This window comes from Nerophis ophidion, linkage group LG13 (genome assembly GCF_033978795.1).
Source record: "Nerophis ophidion isolate RoL-2023_Sa linkage group LG13, RoL_Noph_v1.0, whole genome shotgun sequence".
NCBI classification, from domain to species: Eukaryota; Metazoa; Chordata; class Actinopteri; order Syngnathiformes; family Syngnathidae; genus Nerophis; species Nerophis ophidion.
This window is the reverse complement of record NC_084623.1, coordinates 33741148-33764059: the sequence shown is the minus strand read 5'-3', so window position 1 is coordinate 33764059 and position 22912 is coordinate 33741148. Positions and strand designations below refer to the sequence as shown.

The window sequence follows — 22912 nt, the reverse complement described above, 5'->3', positions numbered from 1 at the left end:
CTATAAATTTCAGACCGAGTCAAAACTAAACAAACATGTTTTGGGTGGAGATAAGCCTTTTGTTTGGACGAGCATAATGTAGCGTTTTGACAAGTGTGGCAAGTATCTATAGCCATTGTGACAAAAGCAAAAGGGAGAAAGTGCGCCTTATACTGGGAGCATCGCTAAAAGCTTACAGCACCTGGCATTCCTAGGCAGTCTCCCATCCAAGTACTAACCAGGCCAGACCCAGCTTAGCTGCCGAGATCAGACGAGATCGGGAATGCTCCGGGTAGTATGGCCGTATGCTGAGGGCTGCTCCTCAGAATTCAATTTTTCAATGTGGCAAGCTGGTTGACAGGACCTTTCTGCAACGTGGGTGATACAATAATCACTGATCTTTTTCTCAGCCTATGTAACTCTTTGGACTTTTGCCCCACTGTTAGCACTGAAGTGCCTTGAGGCACATGGGTCACTGTTGGCGACACTGCAAATCTTGCTATAAATTTCACACCGAGTCAAAACTAAACAAACATGTTTTGGGTGGAGACCAGCCTTTTGTTTGTTCGAGCATAATGTAGCGTTTTGACAAGTGTGGCAAGTATCTATAGCCATTGTGACAAAAGCAAAAGGGAGAAAGTGCGCCCTATACTGGGAGCATCACTAAAAGCTTACAGCACCTGGTATTCCTAGGCAGTCTCCCATCCAAGTACTAACCAGGACAGACCCAGCTTAGCTTCCGAGATCTGACGAGACCAGGCATACTCAGGGTAGTATGGCCGTAAGCTGAGACATGAGCTTCAAAATTCGATTTTTAAATGTTGAAATCTCGTTGGAAGGACCTTTCTGCAATGAGCTACACGTGTGTGATACAATAATCACTGCTCTATTTCTTACTTTATCTAACTCTTTGGACCTTTTTCCCCACTTTTAGCACTGAAGTGCCTTGAGGCACATGGGTCACTGTTGGCGACATTGCAAATCTTGCTATAAATTTCACACTGAGTCAAAACTAAATAAACATGTTTTGGGTGGAGCCCAGCCTTTTGTTTGGACGAGCATAATGTAGCGTTTTGACAAGTGTGGCAAGTATCTATAGCCATTGTAACAAAAGCAAAAGGGAGAAAGTGCACCCTATACTGGGAGGATCGCTAAAAGCTTACAGCACCTGGTATTCCTAGGAAGTCTCCCATCCAAGTACTAACCAGGCCAGACCCAGCTTAGCTTCCGAGATCAGACGAGATCGGGAGTGCTACGGGTAGTATGGCCGTATGCCGGGGGCTCACCCTCAGAATTCGATTTTTAAACGTGGCAAGCTGGTTGACAGGACCTTTCTGCAACGTGTGTGATACAATAATCAATGATCTTTTTCTCAACTTATGTAACTCTTTGGACTTTTGCCCCACTGTTAGCACTGAAGTGCCTTGAGGCACATGGGTCACTGTTGGCGACACTGCAAATCTTGCTATAAATTTCAGACCGAGTCAAAACTAAACAAACATGTTTTGGGTGGAGATCAGCCTTTCGTTTAGACGAGCATAATGTAGCGTTTTGACAAGTGTGGCAAGTTTCTATAGCCATTGTGACAAAAGCAAAAGGGAGAAAGTGCGCCCTATACTGGGAGCATCGCTAAAAGCTTACAGCACCAAGTACTAACCAGGCCAGACCCAGCTTAGCTTCCGAGATCAGACGAGATCGGGCGTGCTACGGGTAGTATGGCCATATGCCGAGGGCTGACCCTCAAAATTCGATTTTTAAACGTGGCAAGCTGGTTGACAGGACCTTTCTGCAACGTGTGTGATACAATAATCACTGATCTTTTTCTCAACCTATGTAACTCTTTGGACTTTTGCCCCACTGTTAGCACTGAAGTGCCTTGAGGCACATTGGTCACTGTTGGCGACACTGCAAATCTTGCTATAAATTTCAGACCGAGTCAAAACTAAACCCTGAAGTGCCTTGAGGCACATGGGTCACTGTTGGCGACACTGCAAATCTTGCTATAAATTTCAGACCGAGTCAAAACTAAACAAACATGTTTTGGGTGGAGACCAGCGTTTTGTTTGGACGAGCATAATGTAGCGTTTTGACAAGTGTGGCAAGTATCTATAGCCATTGTGACAAAAGCAAAAGGGAGAAAGTGCGCCCTATACTGGGAGCATCACTAAAAGCTTACAGCACCTGTTACTCCTAGGCAGTCTCCAATCCAAGTACTTACCAGGCCAGACCGAGCTTAGCTTCCGAGATCTGACGAGACCGGGCATAGTCAGGGTAGTATGGCCGTAAGCTGAGACGTGATCTTCAAAATTCGATTTTTAAATGTGACAAGCTCGTTGGAAGGACCTTTCTGCAATGAGCTACACGTGTGTGATACAATAATCACTGCTCTTTTTCTCACTTTATCTAACTCTTTGGACCTTTTGCCCCACTTTTAGCACTGAAGTGCCTTGAGGCACACGGGTCACTGTTGGCGACACTGCAAATCTTGCTATAAATTTCACAGCGAGTCAAAACTAAATAAACAGGTTTTGGGTGGAGACCAGCCTTTTGTTTGGACGAGCATAATGTAGCGTTTTGACAAGTGTGGCAAGTATCTATAGCCATTGTGACAAAAGCAAAAGGGAGAAAGTGCGCCCTATACTGGGAGCATCGCTAAAAGCTTACAGCACCTGGTATTACTAGGCAGTCTCCCATCCAAGTACTAACCAGGCCAGACCCAGCTTAGCTTCCGAGATCAGACGAGATCGGGCGTGCTCCGGGTAGTATGGCCGTATGCCGAGGGCTGCTCCTTAAAATTCAATTTTTCAATGTGGCAAGCTGGTTAACAGGACCTTTCTGCAACGTGGGTGATACAATAATCACTGATCTTTTTCTCAGCCTATGTAACTCTTTGGACTGTTGCCCCACTGTTAGCACTGAAGTGCCTTGAGGCACATGGGTCACTGTTGGCGACACTGCAAATCTTGCTATAAATTTCAGACCGAGTCAAAACTAAACAAACATGTTTTGGGTGGAGACCAGCGTTTTGTTTGGACGAGCATAATGTAGCGTTTTGACAAGTGTGGCAAGTATCTATAGCCATTGTGACAAAAGCAAAAGGGAGAAAGTGCGCCCTATACTGGGAGCATCACTAAAAGCTTACAGCACCTGTTACTCCTAGGCAGTCTCCCATCCAAGTACTTACCAGGCCAGACCGAGCTTCGCTTCCGAGATCTGACGAGACCGGGCATAGTCAGGGTAGTATGGCCGTAAGCTGAGACACGATCTTCAAAATTCGATTTTTAAATGTGACAAGCTCGTTGGAAGGACCTTTCTGCAATGAGCTACACGTGTGTGATACAATAATCACTGCTCTTTTTCTCACTTTATCTAACTCTTTGGACCTTTTGCCCCACTTTTAGCACTGAAGTGCCTTGAGGCACATGGGTCACTGTTGGCGACACTGCAAATCTTGCTATAAATTTCACACCGAGTCAAAACTAAATAAACAGGTTTTGGGTGGAGACCAGCCTTTTGTTTGGACGAGCATAATGTAGCGTTTTGACAAGTGTGGCAAGTATCTATAGCCATTGTGACAAAAGCAAAAGGGAGAAAGTGCGCCCTATACTGGGAGCATCGCTAAAAGCTTACAGCACCTGGTATTACTAGGCAGTCTCCCATCCAAGTACTAACCAGGCCAGACCCAGCTTAGCTTCCGAGATCAGACGAGATCGGGCGTGCTCCGGGTAGTATGGCCGTATGCCGAGGGCTGCTCCTTAAAATTCAATTTTTCAATGTGGCAAGCTGGTTAACAGGACCTTTCTGCAACGTGGGTGATACAATAATCACTGATCTTTTTCTCAGCCTATGTAACTCTTTGGACTTTTGCCCCACTGTTAGCACTGAAGTGCCTTGAGGCACATGGGTCACTGTTGGCGACACTGCAAATCTTGCTATAAATTTCACACCGAGTCAAAACTAAACAAACATGTTTTGGGTGGAGACCAGCGTTTTGTTTGGACGAGCATAATGTAGCGTTTTGACAAGTGTGGCAAGTATCTATAGCCATTGTGACAAAAGCAAAAGGGAGAAAGTGCGCCCTATACTGGGAGCATCGCTAAAAGCTTACAGCACCTGGTATTCCTAGGCAGTCTCCCATCCAAGTACTAACCAGGCCAGAACTAGCTTAGCTTCCGAGATCAGATGAGTTCGGGCGTGCTACGGGTAGTATGGCCGTATGCCGAGGGCTGACGCTCAAAATTCGATTTTTAAACGTGGCAAGCTGGTTGACAGGACCTTTCTGCAACGTGTGTGATACAATAATCACTGATCTTTTTCTCAACCTATGTAACTCTTTGGACTTTTGCCCCACTGTTAGCACTGAAGTGCCTTGAGGCACATGGGTCACTGTTGGCGACACTGCAAATCTTGCTATAAATTTCAGACCGAGTCAAAACTAAACAAACATGTTTTGGGTGGAGATAAGCGTTTTGTTTGGATGAGCATAATGTAGCGTTTTGACAAGTGTGGCAGGTATCTATAGCCATTGTGACAAAAGCAAAAGGGAGAAAGTGCGCCCTATACTGGGAGCATCGCTAAAAGCTTACAGCAGCTGGTATTCCTAGGAAGTCTCACATCCAAGTACTAACCAGGCCAGTCCCAGCTCAGCTGCCGAGATCAGACGAGATCGGGCGTGCTACGGGTAGTATGGCCGTATGCCGGGGGGTGACCCTCAAAATTCGTTCTTTAAACGTGGCAAGCTGGTTGACAGGACCTTTCTGCAACGTGTGTGATACAATAATCACTGATCTTTTTCTCAACCTATGTAACTCTTTGGACTTTTGCCCCACTGTTAGCACTGAAGTGCCTTGAGGCACATGGGTAACTGTTGGCGACACTGCAAATCTTGCTATAAATTTCAGACCGAGTCAAAACTAAACAAAAAGGTTTAGGATGAGATAAGCCTTTTGTTTGGACGAGCATAATGTAGCGTTTTGACAAGTGTGGCAAGTATCTATAGCCATTGTGACAAAAGCAAAAGGGAGAAAGTGCGCCCTATACTGGGAGCATCACTAAAAGCTTACAGCACCTGGTATTCCTAGGTAGTCTCCCATCCAAGTACTTACCAGGTCAGACCGAGCTTAGCTTCCGAGATCTGACGAGACCGGGCATACTCAGGGTAGTATGGCCGTAAGCTGAGACATGATCTTCAAAATTCGATTTTTAAATGTGACAAGCTCGTTGGAAGGACCTTTCTGCAATGAGCTACACGTGTGTGATACAATAATCACTGCTCTTTTTCTCACTTTATCTAACTCTTTGGACCTTTTGCCCCACTGTTAGCACTGAAGTGCCTTGAGGCACATGGGTCACTGTTGGCGACACTGCAAATCTTGCTATAAATTTCACACCGAGTCAAAACTAAATAAACAGGTTTTGGGTGGAGACCAGCCTTTTGTTTGGACGGGCATAATGTAGCGTTTTGACAAGTGTGGCAAGTATCTATAGCCATTGTGACAAAAGCAAAAGGGAGAAAGTGCGCCCTATACTGGGAGCATCGCTAAAAGCTTACAGCACCTGGTATTCCTAGGCAGTCTCCCATCCAAGTACTAACCAGGCCAGACCCAGCTTAGCTTCCGAGATCAGACGAGATCGGGCGTGCTCCGGGTAGTATGGCCGTATGCCGGGGGCTGCTTCTCAAAATTCAATTTTTCAATGTGGCAAGCTGGTTGACAGGACCTTTCTGCAACGTGGGTGATACAATAATCACTGATCTTTTTCTCAGCCTATGTACCTCTTTGGACTTTTGCCCCACTGTTAGCACTGAAGTGCCTTGAGGCACATGGGTCACTGTTGGCGACACTGCAAATCTTGCTATAAATTTCACACCGAGTCAAAACTAAACAAACATGTTTTGGGTGGAGACCAGCGTTTTGTTTGGACGAGCATAATGTAGCGTTTTGACCAGTGTGGCAAGTATCTATAGCCATTGTGACAAAAGCAAAAGGGAGAAAGTGCGCCCTATACTGGGAGCATCACTAAAAGCTAACAGCACTCGGTATTCCTAGGGAGTCTCACATCCAAGTACTAACCAGGCCAGACCGAGCTTAGCTTCCGAGATCTGACGAGACCGGGTATACTCAGGGTAGTATAGCCGTAAACTGAGACATAATCTTCAAAATGCGATTTTTAAATGTGGCAAGCTCGTTGGAAGGACCTTTCTGCAATGAGCGACACGTGTGTGATACAATAATCACTGCTCTTTTTCTCACTTTATCTAACTCTTTGAACCTTTTGCCCCACTTTTAGCACTGAAATGCCTTGAGGCACATGGGTAACTGTTGGCGACACTGCAAATCTTGCTATAAATTTCAGACCGAGTCAAAACTAAACAAACATGTTTTGGGTGGAGATAAGCCTTTTGTTTGGACGAGCATAATGTAGCGTTTTGACAAGTGTGGCAAGTATCTATAGCCATTGTGACAAAAGCAAAAGGGAGAAAGTGCGCCTTATACTGGGAGCATCGCTAAAAGCTTACAGCACCTGGCATTCCTAGGCAGTCTCCCATCCAAGTACTAACCAGGCCAGACCCAGCTTAGCTGCCGAGATCAGACGAGATCGGGAATGCTCCGGGTAGTATGGCCGTATGCTGAGGGCTGCTCCTCAGAATTCAATTTTTCAATGTGGCAAGCTGGTTGACAGGACCTTTCTGCAACGTGGGTGATACAATAATCACTGATCTTTTTCTCAGCCTATGTAACTCTTTGGACTTTTGCCCCACTGTTAGCACTGAAGTGCCTTGAGGCACATGGGTCACTGTTGGCGACACTGCAAATCTTGCTATAAATTTCACACCGAGTCAAAACTAAACAAACATGTTTTGGGTGGAGACCAGCCTTTTGTTTGTTCGAGCATAATGTAGCGTTTTGACAAGTGTGGCAAGTATCTATAGCCATTGTGACAAAAGCAAAAGGGAGAAAGTGCGCCCTATACTGGGAGCATCACTAAAAGCTTACAGCACCTGGTATTCCTAGGCAGTCTCCCATCCAAGTACTAACCAGGACAGACCCAGCTTAGCTTCCGAGATCTGACGAGACCAGGCATACTCAGGGTAGTATGGCCGTAAGCTGAGACATGAGCTTCAAAATTCGATTTTTAAATGTTGAAATCTCGTTGGAAGGACCTTTCTGCAATGAGCTACACGTGTGTGATACAATAATCACTGCTCTATTTCTTACTTTATCTAACTCTTTGGACCTTTTTCCCCACTTTTAGCACTGAAGTGCCTTGAGGCACATGGGTCACTGTTGGCGACATTGCAAATCTTGCTATAAATTTCACACTGAGTCAAAACTAAATAAACATGTTTTGGGTGGAGCCCAGCCTTTTGTTTGGACGAGCATAATGTAGCGTTTTGACAAGTGTGGCAAGTATCTATAGCCATTGTAACAAAAGCAAAAGGGAGAAAGTGCACCCTATACTGGGAGGATCGCTAAAAGCTTACAGCACCTGGTATTCCTAGGAAGTCTCCCATCCAAGTACTAACCAGGCCAGACCCAGCTTAGCTTCCGAGATCAGACGAGATCGGGAGTGCTACGGGTAGTATGGCCGTATGCCGGGGGCTCACCCTCAGAATTCGATTTTTAAACGTGGCAAGCTGGTTGACAGGACCTTTCTGCAACGTGTGTGATACAATAATCAATGATCTTTTTCTCAACTTATGTAACTCTTTGGACTTTTGCCCCACTGTTAGCACTGAAGTGCCTTGAGGCACATGGGTCACTGTTGGCGACACTGCAAATCTTGCTATAAATTTCAGACCGAGTCAAAACTAAACAAACATGTTTTGGGTGGAGATCAGCCTTTCGTTTAGACGAGCATAATGTAGCGTTTTGACAAGTGTGGCAAGTTTCTATAGCCATTGTGACAAAAGCAAAAGGGAGAAAGTGCGCCCTATACTGGGAGCATCGCTAAAAGCTTACAGCACCAAGTACTAACCAGGCCAGACCCAGCTTAGCTTCCGAGATCAGACGAGATCGGGCGTGCTACGGGTAGTATGGCCATATGCCGAGGGCTGACCCTCAAAATTCGATTTTTAAACGTGGCAAGCTGGTTGACAGGACCTTTCTGCAACGTGTGTGATACAATAATCACTGATCTTTTTCTCAACCTATGTAACTCTTTGGACTTTTGCCCCACTGTTAGCACTGAAGTGCCTTGAGGCACATTGGTCACTGTTGGCGACACTGCAAATCTTGCTATAAATTTCAGACCGAGTCAAAACTAAACCCTGAAGTGCCTTGAGGCACATGGGTCACTGTTGGCGACACTGCAAATCTTGCTATAAATTTCAGACCGAGTCAAAACTAAACAAACATGTTTTGGGTGGAGACCAGCGTTTTGTTTGGACGAGCATAATGTAGCGTTTTGACAAGTGTGGCAAGTATCTATAGCCATTGTGACAAAAGCAAAAGGGAGAAAGTGCGCCCTATACTGGGAGCATCACTAAAAGCTTACAGCACCTGTTACTCCTAGGCAGTCTCCAATCCAAGTACTTACCAGGCCAGACCGAGCTTAGCTTCCGAGATCTGACGAGACCGGGCATAGTCAGGGTAGTATGGCCGTAAGCTGAGACATGATCTTCAAAATTCGATTTTTAAATGTGACAAGCTCGTTGGAAGGACCTTTCTGCAATGAGCTACACGTGTGTGATACAATAATCACTGCTCTTTTTCTCACTTTATCTAACTCTTTGGACCTTTTGCCCCACTTTTAGCACTGAAGTGCCTTGAGGCACACGGGTCACTGTTGGCGACACTGCAAATCTTGCTATAAATTTCACAGCGAGTCAAAACTAAATAAACAGGTTTTGGGTGGAGACCAGCCTTTTGTTTGGACGAGCATAATGTAGCGTTTTGACAAGTGTGGCAAGTATCTATAGCCATTGTGACAAAAGCAAAAGGGAGAAAGTGCGCCCTATACTGGGAGCATCGCTAAAAGCTTACAGCACCTGGTATTACTAGGCAGTCTCCCATCCAAGTACTAACCAGGCCAGACCCAGCTTAGCTTCCGAGATCAGACGAGATCGGGCGTGCTCCGGGTAGTATGGCCGTATGCCGAGGGCTGCTCCTTAAAATTCAATTTTTCAATGTGGCAAGCTGGTTAACAGGACCTTTCTGCAACGTGGGTGATACAATAATCACTGATCTTTTTCTCAGCCTATGTAACTCTTTGGACTGTTGCCCCACTGTTAGCACTGAAGTGCCTTGAGGCACATGGGTCACTGTTGGCGACACTGCAAATCTTGCTATAAATTTCAGACCGAGTCAAAACTAAACAAACATGTTTTGGGTGGAGACCAGCGTTTTGTTTGGACGAGCATAATGTAGCGTTTTGACAAGTGTGGCAAGTATCTATAGCCATTGTGACAAAAGCAAAAGGGAGAAAGTGCGCCCTATACTGGGAGCATCACTAAAAGCTTACAGCACCTGTTACTCCTAGGCAGTCTCCCATCCAAGTACTTACCAGGCCAGACCGAGCTTCGCTTCCGAGATCTGACGAGACCGGGCATAGTCAGGGTAGTATGGCCGTAAGCTGAGACACGATCTTCAAAATTCGATTTTTAAATGTGACAAGCTCGTTGGAAGGACCTTTCTGCAATGAGCTACACGTGTGTGATACAATAATCACTGCTCTTTTTCTCACTTTATCTAACTCTTTGGACCTTTTGCCCCACTTTTAGCACTGAAGTGCCTTGAGGCACATGGGTCACTGTTGGCGACACTGCAAATCTTGCTATAAATTTCACACCGAGTCAAAACTAAATAAACAGGTTTTGGGTGGAGACCAGCCTTTTGTTTGGACGAGCATAATGTAGCGTTTTGACAAGTGTGGCAAGTATCTATAGCCATTGTGACAAAAGCAAAAGGGAGAAAGTGCGCCCTATACTGGGAGCATCGCTAAAAGCTTACAGCACCTGGTATTACTAGGCAGTCTCCCATCCAAGTACTAACCAGGCCAGACCCAGCTTAGCTTCCGAGATCAGACGAGATCGGGCGTGCTCCGGGTAGTATGGCCGTATGCCGAGGGCTGCTCCTTAAAATTCAATTTTTCAATGTGGCAAGCTGGTTAACAGGACCTTTCTGCAACGTGGGTGATACAATAATCACTGATCTTTTTCTCAGCCTATGTAACTCTTTGGACTTTTGCCCCACTGTTAGCACTGAAGTGCCTTGAGGCACATGGGTCACTGTTGGCGACACTGCAAATCTTGCTATAAATTTCACACCGAGTCAAAACTAAACAAACATGTTTTGGGTGGAGACCAGCGTTTTGTTTGGACGAGCATAATGTAGCGTTTTGACAAGTGTGGCAAGTATCTATAGCCATTGTGACAAAAGCAAAAGGGAGAAAGTGCGCCCTATACTGGGAGCATCGCTAAAAGCTTACAGCACCTGGTATTCCTAGGCAGTCTCCCATCCAAGTACTAACCAGGCCAGAACTAGCTTAGCTTCCGAGATCAGATGAGTTCGGGCGTGCTACGGGTAGTATGGCCGTATGCCGAGGGCTGACGCTCAAAATTCGATTTTTAAACGTGGCAAGCTGGTTGACAGGACCTTTCTGCAACGTGTGTGATACAATAATCACTGATCTTTTTCTCAACCTATGTAACTCTTTGGACTTTTGCCCCACTGTTAGCACTGAAGTGCCTTGAGGCACATGGGTCACTGTTGGCGACACTGCAAATCTTGCTATAAATTTCAGACCGAGTCAAAACTAAACAAACATGTTTTGGGTGGAGATAAGCGTTTTGTTTGGATGAGCATAATGTAGCGTTTTGACAAGTGTGGCAGGTATCTATAGCCATTGTGACAAAAGCAAAAGGGAGAAAGTGCGCCCTATACTGGGAGCATCGCTAAAAGCTTACAGCAGCTGGTATTCCTAGGAAGTCTCACATCCAAGTACTAACCAGGCCAGTCCCAGCTCAGCTGCCGAGATCAGACGAGATCGGGCGTGCTACGGGTAGTATGGCCGTATGCCGGGGGGTGACCCTCAAAATTCGTTCTTTAAACGTGGCAAGCTGGTTGACAGGACCTTTCTGCAACGTGTGTGATACAATAATCACTGATCTTTTTCTCAACCTATGTAACTCTTTGGACTTTTGCCCCACTGTTAGCACTGAAGTGCCTTGAGGCACATGGGTAACTGTTGGCGACACTGCAAATCTTGCTATAAATTTCAGACCGAGTCAAAACTAAACAAAAAGGTTTAGGATGAGATAAGCCTTTTGTTTGGACGAGCATAATGTAGCGTTTTGACAAGTGTGGCAAGTATCTATAGCCATTGTGACAAAAGCAAAAGGGAGAAAGTGCGCCCTATACTGGGAGCATCACTAAAAGCTTACAGCACCTGGTATTCCTAGGTAGTCTCCCATCCAAGTACTTACCAGGTCAGACCGAGCTTAGCTTCCGAGATCTGACGAGACCGGGCATACTCAGGGTAGTATGGCCGTAAGCTGAGACATGATCTTCAAAATTCGATTTTTAAATGTGACAAGCTCGTTGGAAGGACCTTTCTGCAATGAGCTACACGTGTGTGATACAATAATCACTGCTCTTTTTCTCACTTTATCTAACTCTTTGGACCTTTTGCCCCACTGTTAGCACTGAAGTGCCTTGAGGCACATGGGTCACTGTTGGCGACACTGCAAATCTTGCTATAAATTTCACACCGAGTCAAAACTAAATAAACAGGTTTTGGGTGGAGACCAGCCTTTTGTTTGGACGGGCATAATGTAGCGTTTTGACAAGTGTGGCAAGTATCTATAGCCATTGTGACAAAAGCAAAAGGGAGAAAGTGCGCCCTATACTGGGAGCATCGCTAAAAGCTTACAGCACCTGGTATTCCTAGGCAGTCTCCCATCCAAGTACTAACCAGGCCAGACCCAGCTTAGCTTCCGAGATCAGACGAGATCGGGCGTGCTCCGGGTAGTATGGCCGTATGCCGGGGGCTGCTTCTCAAAATTCAATTTTTCAATGTGGCAAGCTGGTTGACAGGACCTTTCTGCAACGTGGGTGATACAATAATCACTGATCTTTTTCTCAGCCTATGTACCTCTTTGGACTTTTGCCCCACTGTTAGCACTGAAGTGCCTTGAGGCACATGGGTCACTGTTGGCGACACTGCAAATCTTGCTATAAATTTCACACCGAGTCAAAACTAAACAAACATGTTTTGGGTGGAGACCAGCGTTTTGTTTGGACGAGCATAATGTAGCGTTTTGACCAGTGTGGCAAGTATCTATAGCCATTGTGACAAAAGCAAAAGGGAGAAAGTGCGCCCTATACTGGGAGCATCACTAAAAGCTAACAGCACTCGGTATTCCTAGGGAGTCTCACATCCAAGTACTAACCAGGCCAGACCGAGCTTAGCTTCCGAGATCTGACGAGACCGGGTATACTCAGGGTAGTATAGCCGTAAACTGAGACATAATCTTCAAAATGCGATTTTTAAATGTGGCAAGCTCGTTGGAAGGACCTTTCTGCAATGAGCGACACGTGTGTGATACAATAATCACTGCTCTTTTTCTCACTTTATCTAACTCTTTGAACCTTTTGCCCCACTTTTAGCACTGAAATGCCTTGAGGCACATGGGTAACTGTTGGCGACACTGCAAATCTTGCTATAAATTTCAGACCGAGTCAAAACTAAACAAACATGTTTTGGGTGGAGATAAGCCTTTTGTTTGGACGAGCATAATGTAGCGTTTTGACAAGTGTGGCAAGTATCTATAGCCATTGTGACAAAAGCAAAAGGGAGAAAGTGCGCCTTATACTGGGAGCATCGCTAAAAGCTTACAGCACCTGGCATTCCTAGGCAGTCTCCCATCCAAGTACTAACCAGGCCAGACCCAGCTTAGCTGCCGAGATCAGACGAGATCGGGAATGCTCCGGGTAGTATGGCCGTATGCTGAGGGCTGCTCCTCAGAATTCAATTTTTCAATGTGGCAAGCTGGTTGACAGGACCTTTCTGCAACGTGGGTGATACAATAATCACTGATCTTTTTCTCAGCCTATGTAACTCTTTGGACTTTTGCCCCACTGTTAGCACTGAAGTGCCTTGAGGCACATGGGTCACTGTTGGCGACACTGCAAATCTTGCTATAAATTTCACACCGAGTCAAAACTAAACAAACATGTTTTGGGTGGAGACCAGCCTTTTGTTTGTTCGAGCATAATGTAGCGTTTTGACAAGTGTGGCAAGTATCTATAGCCATTGTGACAAAAGCAAAAGGGAGAAAGTGCGCCCTATACTGGGAGCATCACTAAAAGCTTACAGCACCTGGTATTCCTAGGCAGTCTCCCATCCAAGTACTAACCAGGACAGACCCAGCTTAGCTTCCGAGATCTGACGAGACCAGGCATACTCAGGGTAGTATGGCCGTAAGCTGAGACATGAGCTTCAAAATTCGATTTTTAAATGTTGAAATCTCGTTGGAAGGACCTTTCTGCAATGAGCTACACGTGTGTGATACAATAATCACTGCTCTATTTCTTACTTTATCTAACTCTTTGGACCTTTTTCCCCACTTTTAGCACTGAAGTGCCTTGAGGCACATGGGTCACTGTTGGCGACATTGCAAATCTTGCTATAAATTTCACACTGAGTCAAAACTAAATAAACATGTTTTGGGTGGAGCCCAGCCTTTTGTTTGGACGAGCATAATGTAGCGTTTTGACAAGTGTGGCAAGTATCTATAGCCATTGTAACAAAAGCAAAAGGGAGAAAGTGCACCCTATACTGGGAGGATCGCTAAAAGCTTACAGCACCTGGTATTCCTAGGAAGTCTCCCATCCAAGTACTAACCAGGCCAGACCCAGCTTAGCTTCCGAGATCAGACGAGATCGGGAGTGCTACGGGTAGTATGGCCGTATGCCGGGGGCTCACCCTCAGAATTCGATTTTTAAACGTGGCAAGCTGGTTGACAGGACCTTTCTGCAACGTGTGTGATACAATAATCAATGATCTTTTTCTCAACTTATGTAACTCTTTGGACTTTTGCCCCACTGTTAGCACTGAAGTGCCTTGAGGCACATGGGTCACTGTTGGCGACACTGCAAATCTTGCTATAAATTTCAGACCGAGTCAAAACTAAACAAACATGTTTTGGGTGGAGATCAGCCTTTCGTTTAGACGAGCATAATGTAGCGTTTTGACAAGTGTGGCAAGTTTCTATAGCCATTGTGACAAAAGCAAAAGGGAGAAAGTGCGCCCTATACTGGGAGCATCGCTAAAAGCTTACAGCACCAAGTACTAACCAGGCCAGACCCAGCTTAGCTTCCGAGATCAGACGAGATCGGGCGTGCTACGGGTAGTATGGCCATATGCCGAGGGCTGACCCTCAAAATTCGATTTTTAAACGTGGCAAGCTGGTTGACAGGACCTTTCTGCAACGTGTGTGATACAATAATCACTGATCTTTTTCTCAACCTATGTAACTCTTTGGACTTTTGCCCCACTGTTAGCACTGAAGTGCCTTGAGGCACATTGGTCACTGTTGGCGACACTGCAAATCTTGCTATAAATTTCAGACCGAGTCAAAACTAAACCCTGAAGTGCCTTGAGGCACATGGGTCACTGTTGGCGACACTGCAAATCTTGCTATAAATTTCAGACCGAGTCAAAACTAAACAAACATGTTTTGGGTGGAGACCAGCGTTTTGTTTGGACGAGCATAATGTAGCGTTTTGACAAGTGTGGCAAGTATCTATAGCCATTGTGACAAAAGCAAAAGGGAGAAAGTGCGCCCTATACTGGGAGCATCACTAAAAGCTTACAGCACCTGTTACTCCTAGGCAGTCTCCAATCCAAGTACTTACCAGGCCAGACCGAGCTTAGCTTCCGAGATCTGACGAGACCGGGCATAGTCAGGGTAGTATGGCCGTAAGCTGAGACATGATCTTCAAAATTCGATTTTTAAATGTGACAAGCTCGTTGGAAGGACCTTTCTGCAATGAGCTACACGTGTGTGATACAATAATCACTGCTCTTTTTCTCACTTTATCTAACTCTTTGGACCTTTTGCCCCACTTTTAGCACTGAAGTGCCTTGAGGCACACGGGTCACTGTTGGCGACACTGCAAATCTTGCTATAAATTTCACAGCGAGTCAAAACTAAATAAACAGGTTTTGGGTGGAGACCAGCCTTTTGTTTGGACGAGCATAATGTAGCGTTTTGACAAGTGTGGCAAGTATCTATAGCCATTGTGACAAAAGCAAAAGGGAGAAAGTGCGCCCTATACTGGGAGCATCGCTAAAAGCTTACAGCACCTGGTATTACTAGGCAGTCTCCCATCCAAGTACTAACCAGGCCAGACCCAGCTTAGCTTCCGAGATCAGACGAGATCGGGCGTGCTCCGGGTAGTATGGCCGTATGCCGAGGGCTGCTCCTTAAAATTCAATTTTTCAATGTGGCAAGCTGGTTAACAGGACCTTTCTGCAACGTGGGTGATACAATAATCACTGATCTTTTTCTCAGCCTATGTAACTCTTTGGACTGTTGCCCCACTGTTAGCACTGAAGTGCCTTGAGGCACATGGGTCACTGTTGGCGACACTGCAAATCTTGCTATAAATTTCAGACCGAGTCAAAACTAAACAAACATGTTTTGGGTGGAGACCAGCGTTTTGTTTGGACGAGCATAATGTAGCGTTTTGACAAGTGTGGCAAGTATCTATAGCCATTGTGACAAAAGCAAAAGGGAGAAAGTGCGCCCTATACTGGGAGCATCACTAAAAGCTTACAGCACCTGTTACTCCTAGGCAGTCTCCCATCCAAGTACTTACCAGGCCAGACCGAGCTTAGCTTCCGAGATCTGACGAGACCGGGCATAGTCAGGGTAGTATGGCCGTAAGCTGAGACACGATCTTCAAAATTCGATTTTTAAATGTGACAAGCTCGTTGGAAGGACCTTTCTGCAATGAGCTACACGTGTGTGATACAATAATCACTGCTCTTTTTCTCACTTTATCTAACTCTTTGGACCTTTTGCCCCACTTTTAGCACTGAAGTGCCTTGAGGCACATGGGTCACTGTTGGCGACACTGCAAATCTTGCTATAAATTTCACACCGAGTCAAAACTAAATAAACAGGTTTTGGGTGGAGACCAGCCTTTTGTTTGGACGAGCATAATGTAGCGTTTTGACAAGTGTGGCAAGTATCTATAGCTATTGTGACAAAAGCAAAAGGGAGAAAGTGCGCCCTATACTGGGAGCATCGCTAAAAGCTTACAGCACCTGGTATTACTAGGTAGTCTCCCATCCAAGTACTAACCAGGCCAGACCCAGCTTAGCTTCCGAGATCAGACGAGATCGGGCGTGCTCCGGGTAGTATGGCCGTATGCCGAGGGCTGCTCCTTAAAATTCAATTTTTCAATGTGGCAAGCTGGTTAACAGGACCTTTCTGCAACGTGGGTGATACAATAATCACTGATCTTTTTCTCAGCCTATGTAACTCTTTGGACTTTTGCCCCACTGTTAGCACTGAAGTGCCTTGAGGCACATGGGTCACTGTTGGCGACACTGCAAATCTTGCTATAAATTTCACCCCGAGTCAAAACTAAACAAACATGTTTTGGGTGGAGACCAGCGTTTTGTTTGGACGAGCATAATGTAGCGTTTTGACAAGTGTGGCAAGTATCTATAGCCATTGTGACAAAAGCAAAAGGGAGAAAGTGCGCCCTATACTGGGAGCATCGCTAAAAGCTTACAGCACCTGGTATTCCTAGGCAGTCTCCCATCCAAGTACTAACCAGGCCAGAACTAGCTTAGCTTCCGAGATCAGATGAGTTCGGGCGTGCTACGGGTAGTATGGCCGTATGCCGAGGGCTGACGCTCAAAATTCGATTTTTAAACGTGGCAAGCTGGTTGACAGGACCTTTCTGCAACGTGTGTGATACAATAATCACTGATCTTTTTCTCAACCTATGTAACTCTTTGGACTTTTGCCCCACTGTTAGCACTGAAGTGCCTTGAGGCACATGGGTCACTGTTGGCGACACTGCAAATCTTGCTATAAATTTCAGACCGAGTCAAAACTAAACAAACATGTTTTGGGTGGAGATAAGCGTTTTGTTTGGATGAGCATAATGTAGCGTTTTGACAAGTGTGGCAGGTATCTATAGCCATTGTGACAAAAGCAAAAGGGAGAAAGTGCGCCCTATACTGGGAGCATCGCTAAAAGCTTACAGCAGCTGGTATTCCTAGGAAGTCTCACATCCAAGTACTAACCAGGCCAGTCCCAGCTCAGCTGCCGAGATCAGACGAGATCGGGCGTGCTACGGGTAGTATGGCCGTATGCCGGGGGGTGACCCTCAAAATTCGTTCTTTAAACGTGGCAAGCTGGTTGACAGGACCTTTCTGCAACGTGTGTGATACAATAATCACTGATCTTTTTCTCAACCTATGTAACTCTTTGGACTTTTGCCCCACTGTTAGCACTGAAGTGCCTTGAGGCACATGGGTAACTGTTGGCGACACTGCAAATCTTGCTATAAATTTCAGACCGAGTCAAAACTAAACAAAAAGGTTTAGGATGAGATAAGCCTTTTGTTTGGACGAGCATAATGTAGCGTTTTGACAAGTGTGGCAAGTATCTATAGCCATTGTGACAAAAGCAAAAGGGAGAAAGTGCGCCCTATACTGGGAGCATCACTAAAAGCTTACAGCACCTGGTTTTCCTAGGTAGTCTCCCATCCAAGTACTTACCAGGTCAGACCGAGCTTAGCTTCCGAGATCTGACGAGACCGGGCATACTCAGGGTAGTATGGCCGTAAGCTGAGACATGATCTTCAAAATTCGATTTTTAAATGTGACAAGCTCGTTGGAAGGACCTTTCTGCAATGAGCTACACGTGTGTGATACAATAATCACTGCTCTTTTTCTCACTTTATCTAACTCTTTGGACCTTTTGCCCCACTGTTAGCACTGAAGTGCCTTGAGGCACATGGGTCACTGTTGGCGACACTGCAAATCTTGCTATAAATTTCACACCGAGTCAAAACTAAATAAACAGGTTTTGGGTGGAGACCAGCCTTTTGTTTGGACGGGCATAATGTAGCGTTTTGACAAGTGTGGCAAGTATCTATAGCCATTGTGACAAAAGCAAAAGGGAGAAAGTGCGCCCTATACTGGGAGCTTCGCTAAAAGCTTACAGCACCTGGTATTCCTAGGCAGTCTCCCATCCAAGTACTAACCAGGCCAGACCCAGCTTAGCTTCCGAGATCAGACGAGATCGGGCGTGCTCCGGGTAGTATGGCCGTATGCCGGGGGCTGCTTCTCAAAATTCAATTTTTCAATGTGGCAAGCTGGTTGACAGGACCTTTCTGCAACGTGGGTGATACAATAATCACTGATCTTTTTCTCAGCCTATGTACCTCTTTGGACTTTTGCCCCACTGTTAGCACTGAAGTGCCTTGAGGCACATGAGTCACTGTTGGCGACACTGCAAATCTTGCTATAAATTTCACACCGAGTCAAAACTAAACAAACATGTTTTGGGTGGAGACCAGCCTTTTGTTTGGACGAGCATAATGTAGCGTTTTGACAAGTATGGCAAGTATCTATAGCAATTGTGACAAAAGCAAAAGGGAGAAAGTGCGCCCTATACTGGGAGCATCGCTAAAAACTTACAGCACCTGGTATTCCTAGGCAGTCTCCCATCCAAGTACTAACCAGGTCAGACACAGTTTAGCTTACGACATCAGACGAGATCAGACGAGATTGAGCGTGCTCCGGTTAGTGTGGCCTTAAGCCGAGAGGCAGTTCTCAGAATTCAATTTTTAAATGTGGCAAGCTGGTGGACAGGACCTTTCTGCAACGTGGGTGATACAATTATCACTGATCTTTTTCTCAGCCTATGTAACTCTTTGGACTTTTGCCCCACTGTTAGCACTGAAGTGCCTTAAGGCACATGCGTCACTGTTGGCGACACTGCAAATCTTGCTATAAATTTCAGACCGAGTCAAAACTAAACAAACATGTTTTGGGTGGGGACCAGCGTTTTGTTTGGACGAGCATAATGTAGCGTTTTGAAAAGTGTGGCAAGTATCTATAGCCATTGTGACAAAAGCAAAAGGGAGAAAGTGCGCCCTATACTGGGAGCATCGCTAAAAGCTTACAGCACCTGGTATTCCTAGGCAGTCTCCCATCCAAGTACTAACCAGGCCAGACCCAGCTTAGCTTCCGAGATCAGACGAGATTGGGCGTGCTCCGGGTAGTATGGCCGTATGCCGAGGGCTGATCCTCAAAATTCGATTTTTCAATGTGGCAAGCTGGTTGACAGGACCTTTCTGCAACGTGGGTGATACAATAATCACTGATCTATTTCTCAGCCTATGTAACTCTTTGGACTTTTGCCCCACTGTTAGCACTGAAGTGCCTTGAGGCACATGGGTCACTGTTGGCGACACTGCAAATCTTGCTATAAATTTCAGACCGAGTCAAAACTAAACAAACATGTTTTGGGTGGAGATCAGCCTTTCGTTTAGACGAGCATAATGTAGCGTTTTGACAAGTGTGGCAAGTTTCTATAGCCATTGTGACAAAAGCAAAAGGGAGAAAGTGCGCCCTATACTGGGAGCATCGCTAAAAGCTTACAGCACCAAGTACTAACCAGGCCAGACCCAGCTTAGCTTCCGAGATCAGACGAGATCGGGCGTGCTACGGGTAGTATGGCCATATGCCGAGGGCTGACCCTCAAAATTCGATTTTTAAACGTGGCAAGCTGGTTGACAGGACCTTTCTGCAACGTGTGTGATACAATAATCACTGATCTTTTTCTCAACCTATGTAACTCTTTGGACTTTTGCCCCACTGTTAGCACTGAAGTGCCTTGAGGCACATTGGTCACTGTTGGCGACACTGCAAATCTTGCTATAAATTTCAGACCGAGTCAAAACTAAACCCTGAAGTGCCTTGAGGCACATGGGTCACTGTTGGCGACACTGCAAATCTTGCTATAAATTTCAGACCGAGTCAAAACTAAACAAACATGTTTTGGGTGGAGACCAGCGTTTTGTTTGGACGAGCATAATGTAGCGTTTTGACAAGTGTGGCAAGTATCTATAGCCATTGTGACAAAAGCAAAAGGGAGAAAGTGCGCCCTATACTGGGAGAATCGCTAAAAGCTTACAGCACCTGTTACTCCTAGGCAGTCTCCCATCCAAGTACTTACCAGGCCAGACCGAGCTTAGCTTCCGAGATCTGACGAGACCGGGCATAGTCAGGGTAGTATGGCCGTAAGCTGAGACATGATCTTCAAAATTCGATTTTTAAATGTGACAAGCTCGTTGGAAGGACCTTTCTGCAATGAGCTACACGTGTGTGATACAATAATCACTGCTCTTTTTCTCACTTTATCTAACTCTTTGGACCTTTTGCCCCACTTTTAGCACTGAAGTGCCTTGAGGCACACGGGTCACTGTTGGCGACACTGCAAATCTTGCTATAAATTTCACAGCGAGTCAAAACTAAATAAACAGGTTTTGGGTGGAGACCAGCCTTTTGTTTGGACGAGCATAATGTAGCGTTTTGACAAGTGTGGCAAGTATCTATAGCCATTGTGACAAAAGCAAAAGGGAGAAAGTGCGCCCTATACTGGGAGCATCGCTAAAAGCTTACAGCACCTGGTATTACTAGGCAGTCTCCCATCCAAGTACTAACCAGGCCAGACCCAGCTTAGCTTCCGAGATCAGACGAGATCGGGCGTGCTCCGGGTAGTATGGCCGTATGCCGAGGGCTGCTCCTTAAAATTCAATTTTTCAATGTGGCAAGCTGGTTAACAGGACCTTTCTGCAACGTGGGTGATACAATAATCACTGATCTTTTTCTCAGCCTATGTAACTCTTTGGACTTTTGCCCCACTGTTAGCACTGAAGTGCCTTGAGGCACATGGGTCACTGTTGGCGACACTGCAAATCTTGCTATAAATTTCAGACCGAGTCAAAACTAAACAAACATGTTTTGGGTGGAGACCAGCGTTTTGTTTGGACGAGCATAATGTAGCGTTTTGACAAGTGTGGCAAGTATCTATAGCCATTGTGACAAAAGCAAAAGGGAGAAAGTGCGCCCTATACTGGGAGCATCACTAAAAGCTTACAGAACCTGTTACTCCTAGGCAGTCTCCCATCCAAGTACTTACCAGGCCAGACCGAGCTTAGCTTCCGAGATCTGACGAGACCGGGCATAGTCAGGGTAGTATGGCCATAAGCTGAGACACGATCTTCAAAATTCGATTTTTAAATGTGACAAGCTCGTTGGAAGGACCTTTCTGCAATGAGCTACACGTGTGTGATACAATAATCACTGCTCTTTTTCTCACTTTATCTAACTCTTTGGACCTTTTGCCCCACTTTTAGCACTGAAGTGCCTTGAGGCACATGGGTCACTGTTGGCGACACTGCAAATCTTGCTATAAATTTCACACCGAGTCAAAACTAAATAAACAGGTTTTGGGTGGAGACCAGCCTTTTGTTTGGACGAGCATAATGTAGCGTTTTGACAAGTGTGGCAAGTATCTATAGCCATTGTGACAAAAGCAAAAGGGAGAAAGTGCGCCCTATACTGGGAGCATCGCTAAAAGCTTACAGCACCTGGTATTACTAGGCAGTCTCCCATCCAAGTACTAACCAGGCCAGACCCAGCTTAGCTTCCGAGATCAGACGAGATCGGGCGTGCTCCGGGTAGTATGGCCGTATGCCGAGGGCTGCTCCTTAAAATTCAATTTTTCAATGTGGCAAGCTGGTTAACAGGACCTTTCTGCAACGTGGGTGATACAATAATCACTGATCTTTTTCTCAGCCTATGTAACTCTTTGGACTTTTGCCCCACTGTTAGCACTGAAGTGCCTTGAGGCACATGGGTCACTGTTGGCGACACTGCAAATCTTGCTATAAATTTCACACCGAGTCAAAACTAAACAAACATGTTTTGGGTGGAGACCAGCGTTTTGTTTGGACGAGCATAATGTAGCTTTTTGACAAGTGTGGCAAGTATCTATAGCCATTGTGACAAAAGCAAAAGGGAGAAAGTGCGCCCTATACTGGGAGCATCGCTAAAAGCTTACAGCACCTGGTATTCCTAGGCAGTCTCCCATCCAAGTACTAACCAGGCCAGAACTAGCTTAGCTTCCGAGATCAGATGAGTTCGGGCGTGCTACGGGTAGTATGGCCGTATGCCGAGGGCTGACGCTCAAAATTCGATTTTTAAACGTGGCAAGCTGGTTGACAGGACCTTTCTGCAACGTGTGTGATACAATAATCACTGATCTTTTTCTCAACCTATGTAACTCTTTGGACTTTTGCCCCACTGTTAGCACTGAAGTGCCTTGAGGCACATGGGTCACTGTTGGCGACACTGCAAATCTTGCTATAAATTTCAGACCGAGTCAAAACTAAACAAACATGTTTTGGGTGGAGATAAGCGTTTTGTTTGGATGAGCATAATGTAGCGTTTTGACAAGTGTGGCAGGTATCTATTGCCATTGTGACAAAAGCAAAAGGGAGAAAGTGCGCCCTATACTGGGAGCATCGCTAAAAGCTTACAGCAGCTGGTATTCCTAGGAAGTCTCACATCCAAGTACTAACCAGGCCAGTCCCAGCTCAGCTGCCGAGATCAGACGAGATCGGGCGTGCTACGGGTAGTATGGCCGTATGCCGGGGGGTGACCCTCAAAATTCGTTCTTTAAACGTGGCAAGCTGGTTGACAGGACCTTTCTGCAACGTGTGTGATACAATAATCACTGATCTTTTTCTCAACCTATGTAACTCTTTGGACTTTTGCCCCACTGTTAGCACTGAAGTGCCTTGAGGCACATGGGTAACTGTTGGCGACACTGCAAATCTTGCTATAAATTTCAGACCGAGTCAAAACTAAACAAAAAGGTTTAGGATGAGAT

The 22912-nt window shown here is 45.7% G+C and overlaps 3 non-coding genes and 39 pseudogenes across 3 annotated transcripts; all 42 read right to left on the bottom strand.

Moving 5' to 3' along the window:
* Nucleotides 1-169: 169 nt before the first annotated feature.
* Nucleotides 170-288, bottom strand: LOC133565679 (5S ribosomal RNA; annotated as a pseudogene).
* Nucleotides 289-647: 359 nt separating this feature from the next.
* Nucleotides 648-766, bottom strand: LOC133566312 (5S ribosomal RNA; annotated as a pseudogene).
* A 369-nt stretch (nt 767-1135) lies between these two features.
* On the bottom strand, nt 1136-1254 carry LOC133565220 (5S ribosomal RNA; annotated as a pseudogene).
* An 894-nt stretch (nt 1255-2148) lies between these two features.
* On the bottom strand, nt 2149-2267 carry LOC133567171 (5S ribosomal RNA; annotated as a pseudogene).
* Nucleotides 2268-2636: 369 nt separating this feature from the next.
* On the bottom strand, nt 2637-2755 carry LOC133565690 (5S ribosomal RNA; annotated as a pseudogene).
* Nucleotides 2756-3114: 359 nt separating this feature from the next.
* On the bottom strand, nt 3115-3233 carry LOC133567156 (5S ribosomal RNA; annotated as a pseudogene).
* A 369-nt stretch (nt 3234-3602) lies between these two features.
* On the bottom strand, nt 3603-3721 carry LOC133565688 (5S ribosomal RNA; annotated as a pseudogene).
* Nucleotides 3722-4080: 359 nt separating this feature from the next.
* On the bottom strand, nt 4081-4199 carry LOC133567067 (5S ribosomal RNA; annotated as a pseudogene).
* A 359-nt stretch (nt 4200-4558) lies between these two features.
* On the bottom strand, nt 4559-4677 carry LOC133567451 (5S ribosomal RNA; annotated as a pseudogene).
* Nucleotides 4678-5035: 358 nt separating this feature from the next.
* LOC133566425 (5S ribosomal RNA) lies at nt 5036-5154 on the bottom strand (annotated as a pseudogene).
* A 369-nt stretch (nt 5155-5523) lies between these two features.
* On the bottom strand, nt 5524-5642 carry LOC133566911 (5S ribosomal RNA). Its single transcript, XR_009809441.1, has one exon. It is a non-coding gene; the product is annotated as a 5S ribosomal RNA (ribosomal RNA).
* A 359-nt stretch (nt 5643-6001) lies between these two features.
* On the bottom strand, nt 6002-6120 carry LOC133567433 (5S ribosomal RNA; annotated as a pseudogene).
* A 369-nt stretch (nt 6121-6489) lies between these two features.
* On the bottom strand, nt 6490-6608 carry LOC133565677 (5S ribosomal RNA; annotated as a pseudogene).
* Nucleotides 6609-6967: 359 nt separating this feature from the next.
* LOC133566311 (5S ribosomal RNA) lies at nt 6968-7086 on the bottom strand (annotated as a pseudogene).
* A 369-nt stretch (nt 7087-7455) lies between these two features.
* Nucleotides 7456-7574, bottom strand: LOC133565208 (5S ribosomal RNA; annotated as a pseudogene).
* An 894-nt stretch (nt 7575-8468) lies between these two features.
* LOC133567170 (5S ribosomal RNA) lies at nt 8469-8587 on the bottom strand (annotated as a pseudogene).
* Nucleotides 8588-8956: 369 nt separating this feature from the next.
* On the bottom strand, nt 8957-9075 carry LOC133565686 (5S ribosomal RNA; annotated as a pseudogene).
* Nucleotides 9076-9434: 359 nt separating this feature from the next.
* LOC133567155 (5S ribosomal RNA) lies at nt 9435-9553 on the bottom strand (annotated as a pseudogene).
* Nucleotides 9554-9922: 369 nt separating this feature from the next.
* Nucleotides 9923-10041, bottom strand: LOC133565685 (5S ribosomal RNA; annotated as a pseudogene).
* A 359-nt stretch (nt 10042-10400) lies between these two features.
* LOC133567066 (5S ribosomal RNA) lies at nt 10401-10519 on the bottom strand (annotated as a pseudogene).
* A 359-nt stretch (nt 10520-10878) lies between these two features.
* Nucleotides 10879-10997, bottom strand: LOC133567449 (5S ribosomal RNA; annotated as a pseudogene).
* Nucleotides 10998-11355: 358 nt separating this feature from the next.
* LOC133566424 (5S ribosomal RNA) lies at nt 11356-11474 on the bottom strand (annotated as a pseudogene).
* Nucleotides 11475-11843: 369 nt separating this feature from the next.
* Nucleotides 11844-11962, bottom strand: LOC133566788 (5S ribosomal RNA). The gene has a single exon (XR_009809440.1). It is a non-coding gene; the product is annotated as a 5S ribosomal RNA (ribosomal RNA).
* A 359-nt stretch (nt 11963-12321) lies between these two features.
* LOC133567432 (5S ribosomal RNA) lies at nt 12322-12440 on the bottom strand (annotated as a pseudogene).
* A 369-nt stretch (nt 12441-12809) lies between these two features.
* Nucleotides 12810-12928, bottom strand: LOC133565676 (5S ribosomal RNA; annotated as a pseudogene).
* Nucleotides 12929-13287: 359 nt separating this feature from the next.
* Nucleotides 13288-13406, bottom strand: LOC133566309 (5S ribosomal RNA; annotated as a pseudogene).
* Nucleotides 13407-13775: 369 nt separating this feature from the next.
* Nucleotides 13776-13894, bottom strand: LOC133565195 (5S ribosomal RNA; annotated as a pseudogene).
* An 894-nt stretch (nt 13895-14788) lies between these two features.
* Nucleotides 14789-14907, bottom strand: LOC133567169 (5S ribosomal RNA; annotated as a pseudogene).
* Nucleotides 14908-15276: 369 nt separating this feature from the next.
* LOC133565684 (5S ribosomal RNA) lies at nt 15277-15395 on the bottom strand (annotated as a pseudogene).
* A 359-nt stretch (nt 15396-15754) lies between these two features.
* Nucleotides 15755-15873, bottom strand: LOC133566875 (5S ribosomal RNA; annotated as a pseudogene).
* A 369-nt stretch (nt 15874-16242) lies between these two features.
* On the bottom strand, nt 16243-16361 carry LOC133565550 (5S ribosomal RNA; annotated as a pseudogene).
* A 359-nt stretch (nt 16362-16720) lies between these two features.
* LOC133567064 (5S ribosomal RNA) lies at nt 16721-16839 on the bottom strand (annotated as a pseudogene).
* Nucleotides 16840-17198: 359 nt separating this feature from the next.
* Nucleotides 17199-17317, bottom strand: LOC133567448 (5S ribosomal RNA; annotated as a pseudogene).
* A 358-nt stretch (nt 17318-17675) lies between these two features.
* LOC133566533 (5S ribosomal RNA) lies at nt 17676-17794 on the bottom strand (annotated as a pseudogene).
* Nucleotides 17795-18163: 369 nt separating this feature from the next.
* Nucleotides 18164-18282, bottom strand: LOC133566666 (5S ribosomal RNA). Its single transcript, XR_009809439.1, has one exon. It is a non-coding gene; the product is annotated as a 5S ribosomal RNA (ribosomal RNA).
* Nucleotides 18283-19129: 847 nt separating this feature from the next.
* Nucleotides 19130-19248, bottom strand: LOC133565557 (5S ribosomal RNA; annotated as a pseudogene).
* An 894-nt stretch (nt 19249-20142) lies between these two features.
* Nucleotides 20143-20261, bottom strand: LOC133566873 (5S ribosomal RNA; annotated as a pseudogene).
* Nucleotides 20262-20630: 369 nt separating this feature from the next.
* Nucleotides 20631-20749, bottom strand: LOC133565683 (5S ribosomal RNA; annotated as a pseudogene).
* A 359-nt stretch (nt 20750-21108) lies between these two features.
* LOC133567353 (5S ribosomal RNA) lies at nt 21109-21227 on the bottom strand (annotated as a pseudogene).
* Nucleotides 21228-21596: 369 nt separating this feature from the next.
* On the bottom strand, nt 21597-21715 carry LOC133565682 (5S ribosomal RNA; annotated as a pseudogene).
* Nucleotides 21716-22074: 359 nt separating this feature from the next.
* LOC133567063 (5S ribosomal RNA) lies at nt 22075-22193 on the bottom strand (annotated as a pseudogene).
* A 359-nt stretch (nt 22194-22552) lies between these two features.
* LOC133567447 (5S ribosomal RNA) lies at nt 22553-22671 on the bottom strand (annotated as a pseudogene).
* Between the last annotated feature and the right edge of the window lie 241 nt (nt 22672-22912).